A 21,351-nucleotide genomic window follows, 5' to 3' on the forward strand; every position below is an offset into this window, starting at 1 on the left:
CAGTGAAGTTCAGGGTTTCTCTCTCAAGTGGAAAAGCACATGGCGAACACGGTCAGAGTTTCTCTCTAAACTGGAAGAGCATATGGTGAACATGGTCAGGATTTCTCTGTCATCTGGAAGGGCACGTGGGGAATGCCAACTTCCTCTTCTGGCTTCCTGTTTCCTGAAGCACCCTGGGAGACGTTTTCCTTCTTCATCTCCAAAGGTTTCTGGTGGTAGACTCTCTACTTTTCGCGGCTATGTTGTTTTGCTCTCTCTCTCTGAATCTCCTCCTTTCTCCAAAATGTTTCCTCTTTTATAAGATTCCAGTAAACTAATCAAGACCTACATAGAATGGATGGAGATATGGCTCTATGTAATCAAGCTTAGTACACACATTGATTGAGTCACATCTCCATGGAGATAAGCCAATTAAGTTTCCCACCTATAGTACTGATTAGGGATTAAGAGAAACGCTTGCTCCCACAAGATTGTTTAGGATTAAATCATGGCTTCTCTAGGGTACATAAATCTTTTCAAACCAGTACATTCCACCTTCTGGACCCTAAAAAGACGTGTTTTATCCATATACAAAATACATTCGTTCCATCACAATATCAGAAAACGTTAAAGCATTTCAGTAACAATCAAATGCAATACAAGGTTAAAACCAGTACAAAGTCTCATCAAAGTTAGTTACAAGCATGATCTATTCTCAGACAAAATTATCCTCTGGCTCTGGACCTCTGAAACTCAAACAAGTTATTTGCTGCCAACATACAAAGGAGAAACAGTCATAGGATACATATACCCATTTCCATAGGGAGGAAGGAACACAGGGGTCACTGGATCAAGCAGCTTCGAAAACTTGCAGGGCAAAGTCCATTAGATTTCAAAGTCTGAGAGTCATTTATCTTTGGGGCTTTAGAAAGCAGCAATCCCACCCTTTCCAAGGGCCTATGCAGAGGCCTGCCTCTCTCCAAATGCAACCTTGGGGGACACTGGAGAGACCACCTTTTTCTCGGCCACCTTTCCAAGCATCAGGGCTGCACCCAGGCTCTCTGCCATCTCCGGGGCATACACTCAATTCCCTCCATATGGTGGCAGCCAGGTGCTCCCCAACCCCCAAGGAATGTGCTTCACTCTCTCCAAGGCCTGACTCAGTGTGACTCTCCCACTGCAACAAGATGGAAGGCCCATCCTCTGCCTTTGGGGCAAACTCACCCTTTCCAAGTACTTGGGTGGGTTCGCTCTCTTGGCCTGAGGCTTCTTGACTTCAGACCTCAGCCTCCATGGTTTTGCCTCTAACGTTATTTTTCCTCCAATGTGTCCCTTCTCTGTCCCTCTCAATCCTGACTGGCAGTGGTTCTCTTATTTATTTATTTATTTATTTTGGGGGGGAGGTGCATGGTCCAGGAAACGAACCCAATAGTTCTCTTTATACAGATCCCACAACACTCTCATTGGCTTTCTATGCAGTAGCCTCGGATCATGCCCATCAGACATAAGGAGTTTCCACAAATCCTTCCTGAATAACTCCATGTCCAATCTTGGCTTTCTCTGAAATGGCTGACTGGTTCTGCATTTGGCCAAATCCTCACTTGAGGCACCACTCTCTGGGGTCTCCCCTTCTGGAAGACCAGAATTTTTCAGAGCATCAACTTCTGGTTTCCTTGTACCCAAGAGTTCAATTCTCAGCTTATCTCTTTCCTGTTGCATTTTATTATAAGCTGTGAGGAGAAACCAGGTGGCACCTTCCACATTTAATTTGGAAATCTCTTCTGCTAAATATCCAAGTTCATGGCTTTTAAAATTAGCCTTCCAGACAAAGCCACTAGTTAATTTTGCCAGATTATCTGCCATTTTAAAAAAGGTTCATCTTCCTTCCTGTCTGCAATAACACGTGCCTCATTTCTGTCTCGAGCCTGGTCAGAGGTATCTTTAAAGCCCACATTTCTACTGACAGTCTCTTCAAAGTATTCTAGGCCTTCTCTATCAAGCTCCTCACAGCTCCTCCAGAGTCTTCCCCTTAGTCATTTAAAAAGCCGTTCCAACATGTTTGGTATTTGTAAACCGCAGCAGCACCCCACTCTCCAGTACCAAAATCTGTTCTAGTTTGCTAGCTGCTGGAATGCAATATACCAGAAACAGAATAGCTTTAAAAAAGGGGGGGGGGGGGGATTTAATAAGTTGCAAGTTAACAGATTTTAGGCCATGGAAATGTCCCAAATAAACCAGGTCTATAGAAAATGTCCATTCTAAGGCATCCAGGGAATGATACCTTGGTTCAAGAAAGCCAGTGAAATTCAGGGTTTCTCTCTCAAGTGAGAAGGCACATGGTGAACATAGTCAGGCTTTCTCTCTTGGTTGGAAGGGCACATGGCAAACACGGCATCATCTGCTAGCTTTCTCTCCTGGCTTCCTGTTTAACGAAGCTCCCTGGGAGGCGTTTTCCTTCTTCATCTCCAAAGGTCGCTGGCTGGTGGACTCTGCTTCTTGTGACTGTGTCATTCTGTTCTGCTTTCTCTGAATCTCCCACTTTCTCCAAAATATTTCCTCTTTTACGGGATTCCAGCAAACTAATCAAGACCCACCTGAATGGGTGGAGACATATCTCTAATCCAGTTTAATAACCACTCTTGATTGAGTCACATCTTCAGGAAGATGATCTAATTACAGTTTCGAACATACAGTACTGAAAAGAGTTTAGAAGAAACAGCTGCTTTTACAAAATGGAATTAGGATTAAAACATGGCTTTTCTAGGGTACATACATCCTTTCAAACTGGCACAATATGTGAAACACCCTCTCAAAATCCAGAAATAGGGCAGGCCACAGTGGCTCAGTAGGTTGAGTTCTCACCTGCTATGCTGGAGACCCAGGTTCAATTCTCAGCGCCTGCGCATGTAAAAAAAATCCAGAAATTACAGCTCTGGACTAGATATGATTGCTATAACAGTTTACAATCTAGGCTCCTGCTCTCTTATTAGCTTTTCTAAATGAGGCCATACAATATTTGCTGTTTTGTTCCTGGCTTCATTTTGCCTCACCAAATGTCCCACAGGCTCATTCACAATTTTTCATCCCTCACAACTTTGTTCCTTTTTGTAGCAGCACAAAATTCGATCATATGTATATGCCATCATTCACGAATCTACTTATAAGTCAATACTTCCTTCAGCCACCTCCATTCATTGGGCATCATGAATAACCTCCAAAGTCAGCAGTCCAATAACACTCTCAATTTTAGATAATTTTATTGCTCTCAAGAGAAAGATAACCAATAAGCACACCCTCACCAAAAAGAAAATCCAAACCTCCCCTTAACTCTTGTCCCTCCCCCCATTATTTACCCCTGGTGTTGCTGTAGTACTATTGATGTTTTCCTAGTAAACATAGCCCAGTAGCATACAAGAGCAGTTTTTCTGCTTTTTCTTTCTTTTTTTTTTTTTTTTTACAAGATTCATACCTTTGCAAGAGTTCATGCAAGAACTTATTTATATTTGTAGTGTTAATCAGTGGGACATGTGGGTCTAATCAACCACTTACAATCATGTTTACCTTCAATATGGTAATATTACTTATAGACTCACTAGTGAAATGTATTCACTTCTATCTATTCCCTTATATTTAAGTTCAACCTCATTAGTTAACCGTTTACCCATTTGTAACTTCTGTGTATCTCTAGGCCCCCTATATTCCATATTATAAGCTTTTGATTTTACCTTTATCATGGTCATAAAAGTGGAATCATACAGTATCTATCCTTTTGTGTCTGGCTTATTTCACTCAGTATTATTTCTTCGAGGCTTATCCATCTAGTTATGTGTTTCAGGACATCGTTTTGTCTTATTGCTGCATAATATTCCATCATATATTTATACACCACATTTTGTTAATGTTGATGGGCACTTGAATTGTTTCCATCTTTTGGTGATTGTGAATACTCCTGCTATAACATCAGTGTGCAGATGTCTCTTTGTGTCACTGCTTTCAGCTCTTCTGGGTATATACCAAGTAGTGGTATTGCTGGGTCACAGGGAAACTTAATATTTAGTTTCCTAAGGAACCACCAAACTGTCTTCCATAGTGGCTATACCATTATACATTCCCACCAGCAGTGTGTAAGTGCCCCAATTTCTCCAGATCTTCTCCAACATGTGTAGTTTCTTGTTTGTTTAATAGCAGCCATTCTTTTGGTATGAAGTGGTATCTCATTGTAGTCTTGATCTGCATTTTCCTTATTGCTAATGAAAGTGATATCTCTTCATGGGCTTTTTAGCCATCTGTATTTGCTCTTCAGAAAAATGCTTATGCATATATTTAGCCCACCACAGATTTGGTGGTCTATTTCTGCACTTTCTATTTCATTCCATTGGTCAATACTTCTATATTTGTGCCAGTACCATGATGTTTTAACTACTGTGGCTTTATAATAAGTTTTAGAATCAGGAGAAGTTAATCCTTTTTTAAATGCAATTTTATTGATATATGTTCACACACTATACAATCCATCCAAAATATACAATCAATGTCTCACAGTATCATCATGTTGTTGTGCATTCATCACCACAATCAATTTTAGAACATTTTCATTATTCCAAAAGAAAGAAAATCCAAAACATCCCATTCCCCTTATCCAAGCCCCATTATTATTTTTTTAATATTTTTATTGACAAAACAAAACAACATACAAACATGAACACTCTTAGCATATGAACATTCCATACTTGGTGTCCAATCAATGGCTTACAATATCATCACATAGTTGTATATTCATCACCATAATCATTTCTTAGAACATTTGCATCACTCCAGAAAAAGAAATAAGAGAGAAGGAAAACTCATACATACCATACCCCTTATCCCTTGCTCATACTGACCACTAGTATTTCCGTCTACCCAATATATTTTAACCTTTGTACCCCCTATTTTTTTCAATACCCCTTACCATTCCCTTTCATTGATCACTAGTATTTCAATCTTTTCAATTTATTTTAATATTTCCCCCTATTATTTATTTATTTTTAATCCATATTTTTTACTATTCTGTCCATACCATAGATAAAAGAGCATCAGACAAGGTTTTCACAATCACACAGTCACATTGCAAAAGCTGTAACATTATACAATCATCTTCAAAAAACTACTCAACACAGTTCTACAGTTTCAGGCATTTCCCTCTAGCCTCTCTAATGCACCTTAAACTAAAACAGGGATATCTACATAATGTGTAAGAATAACCTCCAGGATAACCTCTCAACTCTGTTTGAAATCTCTCAGCCATTGACACTTTGTCTCATTTCTCTCTTCCCTCTTTCGGTCAAGAAGATTTTCTCAGTCCCTTGATACTGAATCCTAGCTCATTCTAGGACTTCTGTCCCATGTTCCAGGGAGGTTTACACCCCTGGAGTCATGTCAAACATAGAGAGGGGAAGGGTGATGAGTTTGCTTGCCGTGTTGGCTGAGAGAGAGATGGGCCACATCTGAGCAACAAAAGAAGTTCTCTGGGAGTAACTCTTAGGCCTAATCTTAATTTTAAGTAAGTTTAGCCTATCCTTTGTAGGGATAAGCTTCATATGAACAAATCCCAAGATTGAGGGCTTGGCCTATTGATTTGGTTGTCCCCACTGCTTACAAGAATATCAGGAACTCTCCAAATGGGGAAATTGAATTTTCCCCCTTTCTCGCTATTCCCCAAGTGGATTTTGTAAATACTTTTCTATTCACTGTTCAAATTACTCTGGGATTATTGGGGCCTCATACTGGACAAACCTACAAAATCTCATAACTTATTCAAGATTCCATGTTGTTCTAGTTTGCTAGCTGCCAGAATGCAATATACCAGAAACAGAATGGCTTTTAAAAGGGGGAATTTAATAAGTTGCTGGTTTATAATTCTAAGGCCGAGAAACTGTCCAAAATACAACAAGACTAGAGAAATGTCCAATCAAAGACATCCAGGGAAAGATACCTTGGTTCAAGAAGGCCGGTGAAGTTCAGGGTTTCTCTCTGAAGTGAGAAGGCACATGGCGAACACAGTCAGGGCTTCTCTCCTGATTGGAAGGGCACATGGCAAGTAAGTCATCATCTGCTGCTTTCTCTCCTGGCTTCCTGTTTCATGAAGCTCCCCGGGAGGCATTTTCTTTCTTCATCTCCAAAGGTCGTTGGCTTGTGGACTCTGCTTCGTAGTGCTGCAGCATTCTCTGCTCTCTCTCAATCTCTCATTCTCCAAAATATTTCCTCTTCCATAGGACAACAATAAACCAATCAAGACCCACCCAAATGGGTGGAGACATGTCGTCCCCCAATCCCCAGTCCCCCAATAACCACCATTCTTGACTAAATCACATCATCCAGGGAAATGATCTCATTACAGTTTCAAACATATGGTATTGAATAGAGATTATTCTACCTTTATGAAATGGGATTTATATTAAAACATGGCTTTGCTTAGGGGGCATGCTTCCTTTCAAACCAGCACACACGTACTTAGGCTGTTCAATTAACCTGTCCATATAAGTTATATTAGGAAATGCTCTAGTCAAAATATAAATCTTGTACCAAATAAACATTTTGCTTTAGTCTCACAAAGAAGTTGAAGTTTTAAAATATGAATGACCATCTATTTTCAACACCCTGCAATATTGGCATTCCTTTGTTCTTCCTCCTGCAAAAACATTTTTTATTTGTACATTTATTCACTATTATTGTACAATATAGGCATTCCTAGATTATACCATCTCAGTCTTTATCATCTATCTTTCCTTCTGTTTTCGTATGTGCCCCCACCCTCCTCCCTCTATCCTTCTCACATTCAGCTTTGTTCAGTGTACTTACATTATTGTGCTACAAGCAGGCAGTATTGTGTTATCCATTTCTTAATTTTACAATCAGTCCTGTTGCACAATCTGTATCCCTTCAGCTCCATTTACCCAATATCTATCCTATTTCTGTCTCCTGATGCCCTCTGTTCTGATACTTGATTCTTTTAGTTGCTATTTTAAATGGATTTTTTTTTGTTAATAGACCCCTCAGTTAGGTCATTGATGGTATATAAAAACATCACTGATTTTTGCACATTAATTTTATATCCCACCATCTTGCTGAATTTGTTTTTTAGCTCAAGTAACTTTGTTGTAGATTTCTCACGATTTTCCAAGTATGGTATCATCTCATCTGCAAATAATGAATGTTTTACTTCTTCCTTTCCAATTTGGATGGATTTTATTTTTCTTTCATGCCTGATTGCTCTAGTTAAAACTTCTAGTACATTGTTGAACAACAGCGGTGACAGAGGGCATCCTTGTCTCATTCCCAATCTTAGGGGGAAAGCTTTTGGTCTCTCACCATTGAGTAAGAAGTTTGCTACGGGCTTGTTATATATGTCCTTTTTCATATTGAGGAAGTTACCTTTGATGTGTTTTTATCAGAAAAGGATGTTGAATTTTGTCAAATGGCTTTTCAGCATCAGCTGAGATGATCATGTGATTTTTACCTTTTGATTTGTTAATGTGCTGTATTACATTAACTGATTTTCTTGTGTACAGCCATCCTTGCATTCCTGATATAAACCCCACTTGGTCATGGTGTATAACTCTTTTATTTATTTTTTATTTATTTATTAAAAAAATAAGAAACCAAATAAAACAACATACATAATCAGTAATTTGCATTATCATCACTTAGTTGCATATTCATCATTTCTTAGAACATTTGCATTAATTCAGAAAAAGAAATAAAACGAACACAAGAAAGAAAAAAAAAGATTATATCTACCATACCCCTTACCCCTTGCTTTCATTGATCACTAGCATTTCAAACTAAATTTATTTTAGCATTTGTTCCCCCATTATTTATTTTTATTCCATATGTTCTACTCCTTTGTTGACAAGGTAGATAAAAGGAGCATCAGACACAAGGTTTTCACAATCACACAGTCACATTGTGACAGCTGTATCATTATTCAATCATCCTCAAGAAATATGGCTACTGGAACACAGCTCTACATTTTCAGGCAGTTCCCTCCAGCCTCTCCATTACATCTTGAATAACAAGATGATATCTACTTGATGAATAAGAATAACCTCCAGGATAACCTCTCAACTCTGTTTGGAATCTATCAGCCATTGACACCCAGTCTCATTTCCCTCTTCCCCCTTTTGGTTGAGAGGGTTTTCTCAATCCCTTGATGCTAAGTCTCAGCTCATTCTAGGGTTTTTCTCAATCCCTTGATGCTGAGCCTCCGTTCATTCCAAGATCTCTGTCCCATGTTGCCAGGAAGGTCCACACCCGTGGGAGTCATGTCCCACGCAGAGAGGGGTAGGGTGGTAAGACTGCTCCTTGTGTTGGCTGGAGAGAGGGGCCACATCTGAGCAACAAAAGAGGTTCTCTTGGGGGTGACTCTTAGGCCTAAATTTTAAGTAGACTTGACCTATCCTTTGCGGGGTTAAGTTTCATATGAACAAACCCCAAGACTGGGGGCTCTGCCTATAGCTTTGGTTGTCCACACTGCTTGTGAGAATATCAAGAATTCAACTTGGGGAAGTTGAATTTCTCCCCGTTCTCACCATTCCCCGAAGGGGGCTTTGCAGATACTTTTCCACTCACTGATTGAATCACTCTGGGATTCATTGGGGCATCACTCTGGACAAACCAACAAAATCTCATGTCCTACCTGAGATTCCAAGTACTTATGACGTTCAGTCAAACTATCTACATGAGTTATATTAGGAAATAATTAGGAATTAGTCAAAATATAAATTTTGTAACAAACATTTTTTGCTTTAATCTCACACAGAAGGTGACATTTCAAAATATTAATTACTGGGCGGGCCACGGTGGCTCAGCGGCAAGAACACTTGCCTGCCATGCCAGAGAACCCGGGTTCCGATTCTCGGTGCCTGCCCATGTAAAAAAAAAAAGAGATTAATTACCATCTATTTTCAGTACCCTGCAATAATGACATTCCTATGTTCTTCCTCATGCAAAAGCATTTTTTAAATTGTACCTTGTACATTTCGCTATTATTATACACTCTAGGCATTCCTAGATTATACCATCTCAATCTTTAACATCTACCTTTCTTTCTGATTTCAATGTGTCCCCAGCCTTCCTCCCTCTATCATTCTCACATGCAGCTTCATTCAGTGTTTTAACATAATTACATTACAGTTAGGTAGTATTGTGCTGTCCATTTCTGAGTTTTTATATCCAGTCCTGTTGCACAGTCTGTATCCCTTCAGCTCCAGTTACCCAATATCTTACCCTATTTCTATCTCCTGATGGTATAACTCTTTTAATATGTTGTTGGATTTGATTCACTAGTATTTGGTTGAGAATTTCTGCATGTTCATTAGGGAGATTGGTCTGTTTTCCTTTCTCATAACATCTTTACCTGGTTTTGGTGTTAAAGTGATGTTAGCATCATAAAATGAGTTAGATAGTATTCCTTTTCCCACAATTTTTTTGAAAAGTTTGAGCAGGATTGGTATTAGTTCTTTTTGGAATGTTTGATGAAATTCCCCGTATGAAGCTATCTGGCCCTGGGCTTTTCTTTGTAGGAAGTTTTTTGATGACTGATTGAATCTCTTTACTTATGATTGGTTTGTTGAGATCTTCTATTTCTTCTTGAGTCACTGTAGCTTATTTGTGTGTTTCCAGGCATTTGCCCATTTCATCTAAGTTGCCTTGTTTGTTGGTATATAGCTGTTCAGAGTATCCTCTTATGATTTTTAAAACTTCTTCAAGGTCTGTGGTAACGACCCCCCTCTCATTTCTGATTTTGTTTATTTGAATCCTCCCTCTTTTTCTTTGCCAGTCTTGCTAGTGGTCCATTGATTTTATTGATTTTCTCAAAGAACCAACCTTTAGTTTTATTGATTCTTTCTACTGTTTTTTTGTTCTCCCATTCAATTAATTCTGCTTCAAACTGTTATTTTTCTTCTCCTATTTGCTTTGGGGTTAGTTTGCTGTTCTTTCTCAAGTTCCTCCAGTTAAGTCCTCAGTTTTTGCTCTTTCTTCTTTTTTTATATAGGCATTTAGGGCAATAAATTTTCCTTTCAGCACAGCCTTTGCCAAATCTCATAAGTTCTGATATACTGGATTCTTGTTTTCATTTGTCTCCAGATAGCTACTAATTTCTCCTTTGACCCACTGGTTGTTTAAGAGTGTGTTATTTAACCTCCATATATTTGTGAAAGTTCTTGTTCTTTGGTAGTTATTGATTTCCAGCTTCATTCTATTGTGATCAGAGAAAGTGCTTTGAATAATTTCAATGTTTTAACATTTATAAAAATCTGTTTTGTGCCCTGGCGTATGATCTATCCTGGAGAATGTTCCATGAGTACTAGAGAAGAGTATATTTGGTGTTTGGGGGTGTAATGGCCTATATATGTCTGGTAGGTCTAAATCATTGATAGAATACTATTTCCTTGTTGATCCTTTGTCTGATTGTTCTATCTATAGAGGAGAGTGGTGTATTGAAATCAGAGGAGAGTGATGTATTGAAATCTCCTAGTATTATTGTTGAACATCTATCACTCCCTTCAGTTTTGTCAATGTTTATCTCATGTACTTTGGAACTATTGACTGAGGGCATAAACATTTACGATTCTTATTTCTTCTTGGTAAATTGTCCCTTTTATGAATATAGAGTGTCGTTTTTTGTCTCTTATGATGTCTTTACATTCAAAGTCTGTTTTGTCCGATGTTAGTACAACTACTCCTGCTTTCTTTTGGTTACAAGTTGTGTGGACCACTTTTTTCCATTCTTCCACTTTCAATCTATTTGTATCCTTATGTCTACGATGATTCTCTTGTAAGCAGCATATAGCTGGATCATATTTCTTAATCCATTCTTCCAATCTGTATCTTTTAATTGGTAAGTTTAGACCATTAACATCCAAAGCTATTACTGTAAAGGCATTTCTTGAATCCACCACTTTATTTGTCAGATCTATTTATTATTTTCCCTCTTTCTCTTTTTATCCTTTACGCTACCCTTACTGGTACTCTTCAATTCTGTGCCCCCTCCAGACTTCCCTGCCCTATCTTTTTTTTTTTTTTTTCAGCCCACAGAACTCCCTTTAATATTTCTTGTAGGGTCACTTTCTTATTGACAAATTCTCTCAGCCTTTGTTTGTCCATGAAAATGTTAATCTCTCCCTCAGTTTTGAAAGACAATTTGGCTGCATATGAAATTCTTGGCTGGAAGTCTTTCTCTTTCAGGAACTTAAGTATGTCATACCACTGCCTTCTTGCCTCTATAGTGCCATTTGGGTAGTCCAAACTCAGTTTTATGTGGGTTCCCCTGTATATAGTAGATTGTTTTTCTCTTGCTACTTCCAGGATTTTCTCCTTCTCTTCAACATTTGACAGACTAGTTAGTATGTGTCTTGGGGAAAGACTATTTGGATTTATTCTATTTGGAGTTCTTTGGGTTCCTTTGATTTGTGTATTTATGTCCTTTGTAAGGGTTGGGAAGTTTTACTCCATTATATTCCTGAACTAATTGTCCTAACCATTTACTTTTCTCTTCTCTTTCTGGGACATTGATGATTCTAATATTGGTGCACTTTGTTTTGTCCATCATTTCCCTGAGATTCAATTCAAAGCTTTCTGTCTTTTTTGCCATTTGTTCCTTTGTGTGTTTGAAATTAGTTGTCCTGTCTTTTAGTTCACTTATTCTTTATTTTGCTTCTTCCAATGTGTTTTTTTTTGCTTCTAGTATGTTTTTTATTTGGTGTACAGCATCTTTAATTTCTGTGATATCTGCTATTTTTCTGTTTATTCCTCCAAATTCCTCTTTATGCTCTTCTAGCATCTTCTTGATCTCCTTTACATTATTAGCCATCCCATTGATTTTATTTAATAGAGTTTATGAACATCTTTGATTAATTGTTCCAAAGTCTTTGTCTTCTCTGGTTGTTTTGATTTGGTCATGGGGCTGGGCTATATCTGTCTGCCTCTTGATATGCTTAGTGATCTTCTGTTGCCTTTAAGGCACGTAAATATCTTGATAGGATTACTTTGGAAGTTGATTTCCTTCAGTAGTCTAAAGCTTTGTATTTGCAGGATAGATGTGGAACAGAATGTGGGGCATAGGTGGGGCACCACAGTGTAGTGAAGGGTTGTGACACAGGGATAGGCATGGGTTGGGAACACACTGGTGCCTGTGAGTGCAGTGTCATGGTTGTGCCCACACAGGGTGCAGGGTTGAAGAGGTATGGTGCATGGGCCGGAGCCCGGTGATCTCAAGAAGTCCTTGGAGCACAGGAGCAGTGTGCGGTGTGGGAACACAGAGGTAGGGCATGGCAGGAGGTGGGAGGGGCTGTGTGGATGCACGGGGGCTGGTATGCAGGCAGAATGTGGGTGCGCACTTGGAGCATGGGGGTAATGGGTAACAGGGTATGAGGTATTGGACACAGAGTTCAGGGCAGAGGGAGGGCAGGGTATAGGGGTGTCCTTTCTCAAGAGGAGGTGTCCAGGGGTCCTCAATGTAGATGCATGAGTGTGTAGGGGTGTGACACAGGTCACAGGGGTTGTAGGACGTGGGTTAGGGGCAGGTGGCAGGTGCAGGGGGGTTGGGGCAGGGGTGCACTTGTGTGCAAGGAGGGGTCTATGTAGCACAGATGCGCACATGAGCACCTGCCAGGTATGGGAGCAGGGTGCTTGTGCTGACAGTTGGGGCAAGGTTTTGCATGTGTCCAGGGCAGGGGGTTGGGGGGTTGGGGGTCAAGAGGTCAAATGCATGGACACCCAATGAGGAGAATGTGGCTGTGCATGTGCACAGGTCTGGTGGGGCGAGGCCCTGGTGTGGGTGTGGTAGTGGTAGGAAGATGGAGGGGATGGAGGGAAGGTCTGAGGGTGGTGCCCTGGTGTGTGAGTGCACAGAGCTCAGGGGCAGCGGACTGGAATTGCATCTGCGTTGGCTGGGGGAGCATGTCCCGCATGCACAGGCCAGTGCTTGCCAGAGCTGGGGGGCATTACGTGGGTGCACACATGCGTGAGGATCTGGGGGTGTGGACACTGAGGTACGAGTAGGGGGGTGCTGCATGAATGTATGGGCTGGGGGCAGGTGTCCTCCTAGTATGAAGATGAGTGCCCACAGCCCAATACACAGGGTAGGTCGAGGTCAAGGGGCAGGGTGTGGGTTCTTGGGTCTTGGGAGGGGCAGGGCAAGACTGCACTTGCAGGGGAGAGATGGGTTAGGCTGGGGCAGAGTTGTGCTTTGGCACGGAGGGGGCATGTAGGGAGGGGCTGTGGGGAGGGAGCTCAGGGCAGGGATGCTTGGAGCACCGTGGGAGGGGGTGATGGGGTTCAGGTGTGCAGGGTGGGGGCAGCATGCTTGAGTGTAGCACATTCAAGGAACATGGCTTGGCTTATTTCCTAGTCCCCATCTCCCTGTCTATACACACTCCTAAGGGCTCCAGGCCTCTGTTTGGAAAGGGGTGCATTAGGCTATTGGCACTAGCTGGCCTGTCTCCAGTTCTCTACGTCTCACTTCTTCAGTTTTTGCAACCAAGGTCTCCCTGTATGGTGTAGAAGATACTCCCAGGTCTCTTACACCCTGGAATTGCTGTCTTAGTCCCCTTTCCATCAGTTGTCTAGCTTTTCTTGGAGCAGGGGTGAACTCAACCTATCCTATTATACCATCTTTCCAGAACTCTCAATGCTCAGTTTTAAACATTAAAAGTGTACAAGTTGCTCTGTTACAATAAAAGTAAATGTGTATACATACAAAAAAAACTTAATCCATTCCTGTAGGTGTGAAACCATTGTAAATAGGACCCTCTGATAAGGGCTGCTTCAGTTAAGGTGTGGCCCAAGTAAATCAGGAGGAGTTTTAATCCTGTCATAGAAGGACTTATAGGGAAGGTCACACAGACAGAGAAAAAGCCACTCACGGAGCAACCAAAAGTTGGAAGTCAAGAGAACCAAGAAGCTAGGAAAGGCCACCATATGCTTTGCCATGTGACAGAAAAGCGAAGGATCAAAGATTGCTACAACCAGTCCCAGAGAGTCAAGTCTTCTCGGAGAAAACATCACCTAGCTGACACCTTGATTTTGTACTTCTCCTAGACACAGAACTATGAGCCAATAAATTCCCATAGTTTAAGCCAAACAATTCATGGTATTTGTTTTAACAGTAAGGAAACTAAATAGATACTATAACAAATAAATTCATCTCTCAACTTGGTTAGGTTACGGTGTTATGGTGTCCAGTTGTTTAGTCAAGTAAGCACTGGCCTAATTGTGACTGCGCAGGTCTTTCATAGATGGATTTACAACTACAATCAACAATTGCATCTACAGCCAATTGAATTTACAATCAACAAAAGAGATTGCCTTCAGCAATGTGAGGAGTCTCCTTATCCAATCAGTTGGAAGTCTTAAAAGCCAGAACTGAGGATTAGAAGTCAGAAAGAAGAATCTATGCCTCTATTTCAGGAGCCAGCTTCTCTTGGGGAATTCAAGTTCACCTCATTAGAGTTTCCAGCTTGAAGCCTGCCTTATGGAATTCAGACTTGCCAGTTCCCATGGTCACATGAGCCAACTCCAGTGATAAATCACTTAATACTTATACATTTTTGCATACATATGTCAATCTGTTTCTCTGGAGAGCCCTAATGAATACAGGTACTGTTAAAGGTTTTTAAAAGTTATAATCTATAAAGATTTTCCACGTCTTATGCTCATAATTTTTGCAAGTTGCATCTACACTCCCAATAAGATTTTTCATTTAAACTGTTTAGCTTGTTTTTGAAGCTTCAGATCTTGAAAAAAAAAAAGTCAAACAAGTTATGCTATACTATGATTGAAAAGAAGCAGTATAATAGGAAGGGAAAGGGAGGATATAAACATCAGTCAATAGCCATCACTGATAAATTTTGGAAAGTCTTAGTCCATGTAGCTTTCTAAGTTCAACTCTAGTCTCAAATGATTTCACTGAAGATTTTTTGTCAAATGAGTGATGACAATTTCTTCATACATCTCAGTCTCACTTTTTCAAGTTTTCACTTTGACTCTGTAGTGAACTAGTTTTTGGTGATAAATGAATTAGATTTCACAATATGTGCATATTAGGCAAATAATAATAATGTGAATAATGTCTGACTTCTGATATAAAGCACCAATGTTGTGCTATGTGCTTCTGTTTGAATCAACTGTAGTGTACAGTGTCAAAAGTATACTTTGGAACCAATAGTTCTTAAGGTAAAAATTATCCATGTACAGATGGTTGCAAGAGTGATCACTTAAGCTTTAGATGTATAAATACCATAAGTATGTTTCCTGAGTAATGAATGGAATCAGGATCCCCACAGTATTAACCTATGTTCAACAAGCTGTGCAAATAAAGAAAGTGAAACAATTTGTTCTATACATTTTTCACAATGCCAATTTCTGTAGCACAAGAAATGTTTTTTTGAAAGGTTAGAAACCCTCAACTACTTTTAGACCACAAGATCCATCAGTTTACAGCTGGAGGTCTAACCATTCAGAATATTTGGGAGTCTTACTGATTGTGATATAAGGGTAAGCACCCCAGAAAAGTATGTTCTTTAAATTAATCCACTCTTGAGTGTGTGGACCCATCTGGTGAGTAGGATCTTAAATGAAGACGTGAACCACCTCATTTAGGGTGGGTCTTCAATCTCTTACTGGAGTCCTTTATAAGAGAATAAATTCAGCCATGGAAACAAGAAGCTGAAAGCAACGAAAACTGGAAGAGAAGGGAAAGACCAACAAAAGCCATCATGTGCCTTTCCATACGATAAAGGTGTCCAGGATTGTCTTGATGATGCCTTGATTTGAATATTGTCAAAGCTAATAAATTCTCATTGCTAAAAGTAATGCATTTAATTGTATTTTCTTTCAGAGCCTAGCAAAATCAATAGACAACAGTCACACTGTTTAAGTTAATAGACTTTGTATCCTTGGAAATAAGGTGCTCTTAAGTCATGTCATGACTTTTGTTTTGGTCTTGATTTTCCTTTTATTTCTCAGGAGCTTTTGTAAAAGGATTCCTTTATTATTTAAACATTTTCCTCATAATATTTTAATAAAAGCAAGAGCAGAACAAAATTTTATACAAGCCAATAGTTGCCTCTAAAATATGTTTTTCTTAATTATAATGTATCACATATTATTTGTGGGAAAATATTGAAAAGTATAAAGGAAAAATTTCTCATAATCTACACAGATATTGCTCCAACCCAGCTCTTGGAGGGCTTGGGTCAGGACAGTCCGAAGACCAAAGGCCGTATCAGGCACAGAGTTAGATGAATAATATTAGAACTTATGAACAGGAGAAGATTCTTTCTCATGGCGATCGGCCAAGAGATGGACATTAATACTCCACGAAGATGCACGGAATACAAGGGCTTATTAAGGTTTAAGTCAAGGGTGTGAAAGCAGAATTTCAGCAAGGTCTAGTGACATGAGGTCTGGAGGTTTGTTATCAACAGTGATCAAAGGAGAGAAATGTTAATGCTTTGTTTCCTGTACTATCTGTACATTCTTCCCCCTTCCTCCCTGAAGAGGTCTAATGACTTTTAACTTCTGTCCTGGTCATTGTAAGTGGTCACGTGCAGTAACTTATTTTTAACATGGAGAACTGGGTTCCCAGGCCCCGCATCTCCACAGAGATAAACACCATTAACATTTTGTGGACATGTTTTCATATAAAATACTTCTTTAAAAGGAAGAAAGCAATGTGATGCCCATAGTTCATTTAAATTCGAAGTAGAAAATACCAGGAGTGTGATTAGATATATTTGTCAATATTTTCTTCTCTAACATCTATTTTGGAGATAACTAATAAATAGAACCATGATGTCAGAAGTGAAAACAGAAGGGGCTATATCTTTAATTCCTATTTGCAAGAAAGGATCTATTATTTCAAAATTAAAAAAAAACAACTAATGATAAACTATCTCCATAAAGAAGAATAAGAGATGAGCAAATTCGTCATCAAAATGTGTCTCCAAAAGGAGGAATAACTTCAAGAACACCAGTTAAGTAATATGCATCTGTGTTAGATTCAGTTGTCAACTTGGCCAGGTGAGCGTACCTAGTCTTGTTGCTGCGGACGTAAGCCAATGGTACGTGAACCTCATCTGTTGCTAATTACATCTGTAGTCAGCTAGGAGGCGTGTCTGCTGCAATGAGTGACTTTTGACTTAATTGGCTGGTGTTTAAATGAGAGAACGCAATGTAGCACAGCCTAGCAGCTCGGCATTCCTCATCTCAGCACTTGCAGCTCAGCCCAGGCCTTTGGAGATGCAGAAAGAAGTCACCCCGGGGAAAGTTGTTGGAACCCAGGGGCCTGGAAAGAAGACCAGCAGAGACCATCCTGTCCCTTCCACGTAAGAAAGAACCTCAGTGGAAAGTTAGCTGCCTTTCCTCTGAAGAACCAACAAAATAAATCCCCTTTTTATTAAAAGCCAATCCATCTCTGGTGTGTTGCATTCCAGCAGCTAGCAAACTAGAACAGCATCTTTAAGCCACAATATTTCTCTGATGGATTTATGTCCTACGTATTTGCTGATTCCTTTTCATCTGTTGAGCCCTTAAATAACCACAACAGCTCATCCTCAATCCTTTTCCTTTTTTTCCCTCTAATCTACTCTTCCAAAACTAGTTCCTCCATTTCCAAGCCTTTGGTGGTTACTTATCACCTACTGCCTAATTTGTCTATCCAGTTTCTGACCACCTTCCTCAGCTCTTGTCCAAATGTCCATCTTCCTGTTAGCCATTATAACAGGGCATGTGGATTTCCTCCAAACCCTCATGATCAACACTTCCATAACTGTGCTCATTATTTCCTCCCCTTCTTCCACTAAAAATGCCCCCTCTCTCTGTATTCCCATCTTGACTATACAGCTACCATTTTCTACTCCATTTCTATCTTCTACTTCAGGCACATCAGATGACAATGCCATGTTTTTTTCATCTTTCTTCCTTTTCTTCATGCTGTTCTCTCTGCCTTGAATGCTTTTGCTTTCCAACTCATCTTTCTAAGTTGTATTCATTCTTTAAAGCATGTCACTAGATTTGTGAGCCACTTTTGACTCCATTCCTGCGTTGATTTAGGATTTGCTTATAAAACAATCAAGACTTACAAAACAAAAAACCACTACACAGTATGGTTTATTTTGTAATTATATGTGTGTTTTGTTTATTTTCTTCATTAATCTGTGACTTCCTGAAAGGCAGGAAATATGTTACTCAACTTTAAATTGTCCTGTTTTATAGAAGATAATAAATGCTTCAATTTATAATCATCAGGCTTTGAGCAAAACTCTGACAACTTTATTGTTTTTTTCACAAGGTATTTGTTAAATTGAGTTGAAAACACTTATGGGATTGGTTCTCTGCAAGAAACATTCTTGAAATATTACATTTTACAATTTAATATGAATATGAATAAACATTGTCGAGATTAATGTATATCTTGCTTAGTCATCAAGAAGCATCCAATTTGAAATATAATAAAATATCATTAACAAAAGAGAGAATTATACTTACAAAAGCCTGTTGAAATGAACAAGGCTAGCAATGTAAATAAAAATGCCATCAGAAGAAATTGAGAATCAAAAAATCCACAAAAAGCAAAGTTAGAGACTAAAAATTCATTAGGTTTAGAATTTTTCAAGGGAAGGATATCCGAATAACTCAATTTGAGTATTTCATTTACATTGAGAGCCATGATCTCACATAAAATATCAAATATTCATGAAGAATATACTACGTTCACAATCGACTATTAGATATTCAGAAAACACAAAGAAATATAAACACCGACTCCACGTTTGAAGATCCAAAATTCATATATTTGAAAGATTAATAACTGTAATCTGGGTTTATGGAGAGTTTATGGCTCCAACAAAATAAAAATGTGAGGGCAAGAGATGACAGTAAGGAGTATAGCTGCTAATGGAGTGTTGTACAGTAAATAATGTGTAAGCCTCTTTTGCTGGAACATAGGGTTGTGTTGGGAATAAGGGAATATGAGTTTACAAATATAGACAGAGAAAAGTTTGTGTCTCTGGGCAACTGTAAAATAAAACCTCTAATTACACTGTTACCATTGTGACATTGGCATTGTCAGGGATGGTGCTTTTCTCCTCTAATCTGCCATTAGGGTTCTGGAAGCTGAGGTTCACTTAGGGAGTATCAAGGAACAATACAAAATGTAAGCCACTCCAGAATCTTCAGAATAGACTCAAGTCCAAGATGATTCCTCTGGTCTCTTCCTTCCTCTTCTACTTTCTCTCCTAGTCCCGTAATGATTGGCTCCTACATGGAAGTAACTTGAAAAACTAAGGTTTAGTGTTCACTGGTACAGAGTAGTGTATTAAAGAATACATTGATTTTCTGTACATTTCTTTATGACAGAGTCATTCCTTGTTTTTTTGATACGAAAAACTTGAACATGTTATTCTCCAATGGAAATTTACTATATACAATAAAATAATTTAGTAAAATATCAGGTCACAAAATTAACATATACAAATCATTAGCTTTTTGTATACAAAAAAAAACCATTTAAAAGATACAACAGAAGAGAAGATCCCATCTAAAAGAGAAAGAAGAAAAGAAAATGCTTAAGTATGATCTTAACAAGAAATGTCTAAACTTATATAAGGGAAACCATAACATATTATTGAAGGATACAAAAATACACTTGAATAAATACAAAGGCATACCATGTTCTTGGACAGAAAGACTTGACATCATAAAGATGTTAGTTCTAAGTTATTGAATAAATTAAATCCCACTAATAATACCATTTTTTTTTTTACTGGAACTAGACATTGATTATAATGTTCACATGGAAGAACAAATGAGCAAGATTAACCAGAAAATCTAGAAAAGAGGAGCAATGAGAGGTGAATCCCTACCAGATTTAGAAACTATTAGAAAGCCTCTATAATTAAAACAATGTGGTATTGGCATATCAATAGGCAGACAATGGAACAAAATAAAAGTACAGAAATACATCCCAATGTATAAGGAAATTATAAAGTCAATCCTTCAAATTAGTAGGCAAAATGTGGACTTTTTATTAATGGTGTTGGAATAAGGGATAGTCATATTGAAAAAGATACAACTGGAGCCATTCCTCATATTTATTACCAGGGAAATTCCAACTGGATTAGAGGTGTTTTTTTTTTTTTAAATAAATAACCTGGAAGTGAAGATAACTTTCTTATGAGTAAAATCTAGAATTAATAAGGAAAAAGATAAATAAATTTCATTTCATAAAATTAAACAATTACATGATAAAAACCCAATAAGAAAAATAAAAAGACAAATTTCAAACAGAAAGAAATTTTACAACATTCATCATTGAGAAGAGATTAATATCTATCCTTATTATATAAGAAGTTTCTAAAAGTAGAAAAGACCAAAAATCCTGTAAAATAACTAGTTAGAAATATGGACAGTGAACTCATAAAAAGGAACTGCAATTGTCTCCCACACATATGAAAAGGTGTTCAGCTTCGGTTATTAAGAAAGACAATGCAGATTCAAACTATAGTGACATACTATTTTGCACCTATTTGATTGCCAAAATTCAGAAGTTTGACAACACTTTTGCTGATGCTGCTGGGAAACGGACACTTTCATGTATTGCTTGTGGGTATGGCAAATGCTACAACTGCTAAAGGTAGGGAATTTGGCAATATCTGACAAAATTACATGTGCATTGGACTTAGAAATCCTTATTGTAGGACTTTATTCTCAAAATATGCTGGCAAAAATAAGAAGTTTGCGTAAGGCTACTCATAATAATTTTCTTTTAAGTAGCATAAGACTGGAAACAACACAATTGTCCATCAAGAGAATAGTTGAACAAACTGGTACATTAACACACTAAAAACTATAGAACTGTAAAAATAAATGAGAAACATAGTTATATATATGAATAGCATTCTGTCCAAGATATAATAAGTGACAAAAGAAGGTAGAGAAAAATGTATGCGGTATGCTACCATTTATCTAAGCAGTAGTAGAAGGATATAAATGAATATATACATTTGTTTATATATTTTTTAAAATGGAATGATAAGTCATAAAAGTTTTTAAATGATTATATCTATGGGTGAAAGAAAGAGTAGGGCAGAGGAGAGAGGGATTCAAGATAGACATTTAATTATGCTTCGTTTTTTAATTTGGACTCTGGAACCATGTAAATATTTTATGAAATTATAAAACAAAATTACACTTGAAAACTTTCTAAAAAGCAAAATGAAACATAAGCTTAACCACATATCTAGCTTATGGTATAACCTCACAGAGAGGAACTATCCCAACTGACTTTAAAACAGTAATTTGAATATACATTCCTACTGGTATATAACC

This window comes from Tamandua tetradactyla, chromosome 11 (genome assembly GCF_023851605.1).
Source record: "Tamandua tetradactyla isolate mTamTet1 chromosome 11, mTamTet1.pri, whole genome shotgun sequence".
Taxonomy (NCBI): Eukaryota; Metazoa; Chordata; class Mammalia; order Pilosa; family Myrmecophagidae; genus Tamandua; species Tamandua tetradactyla.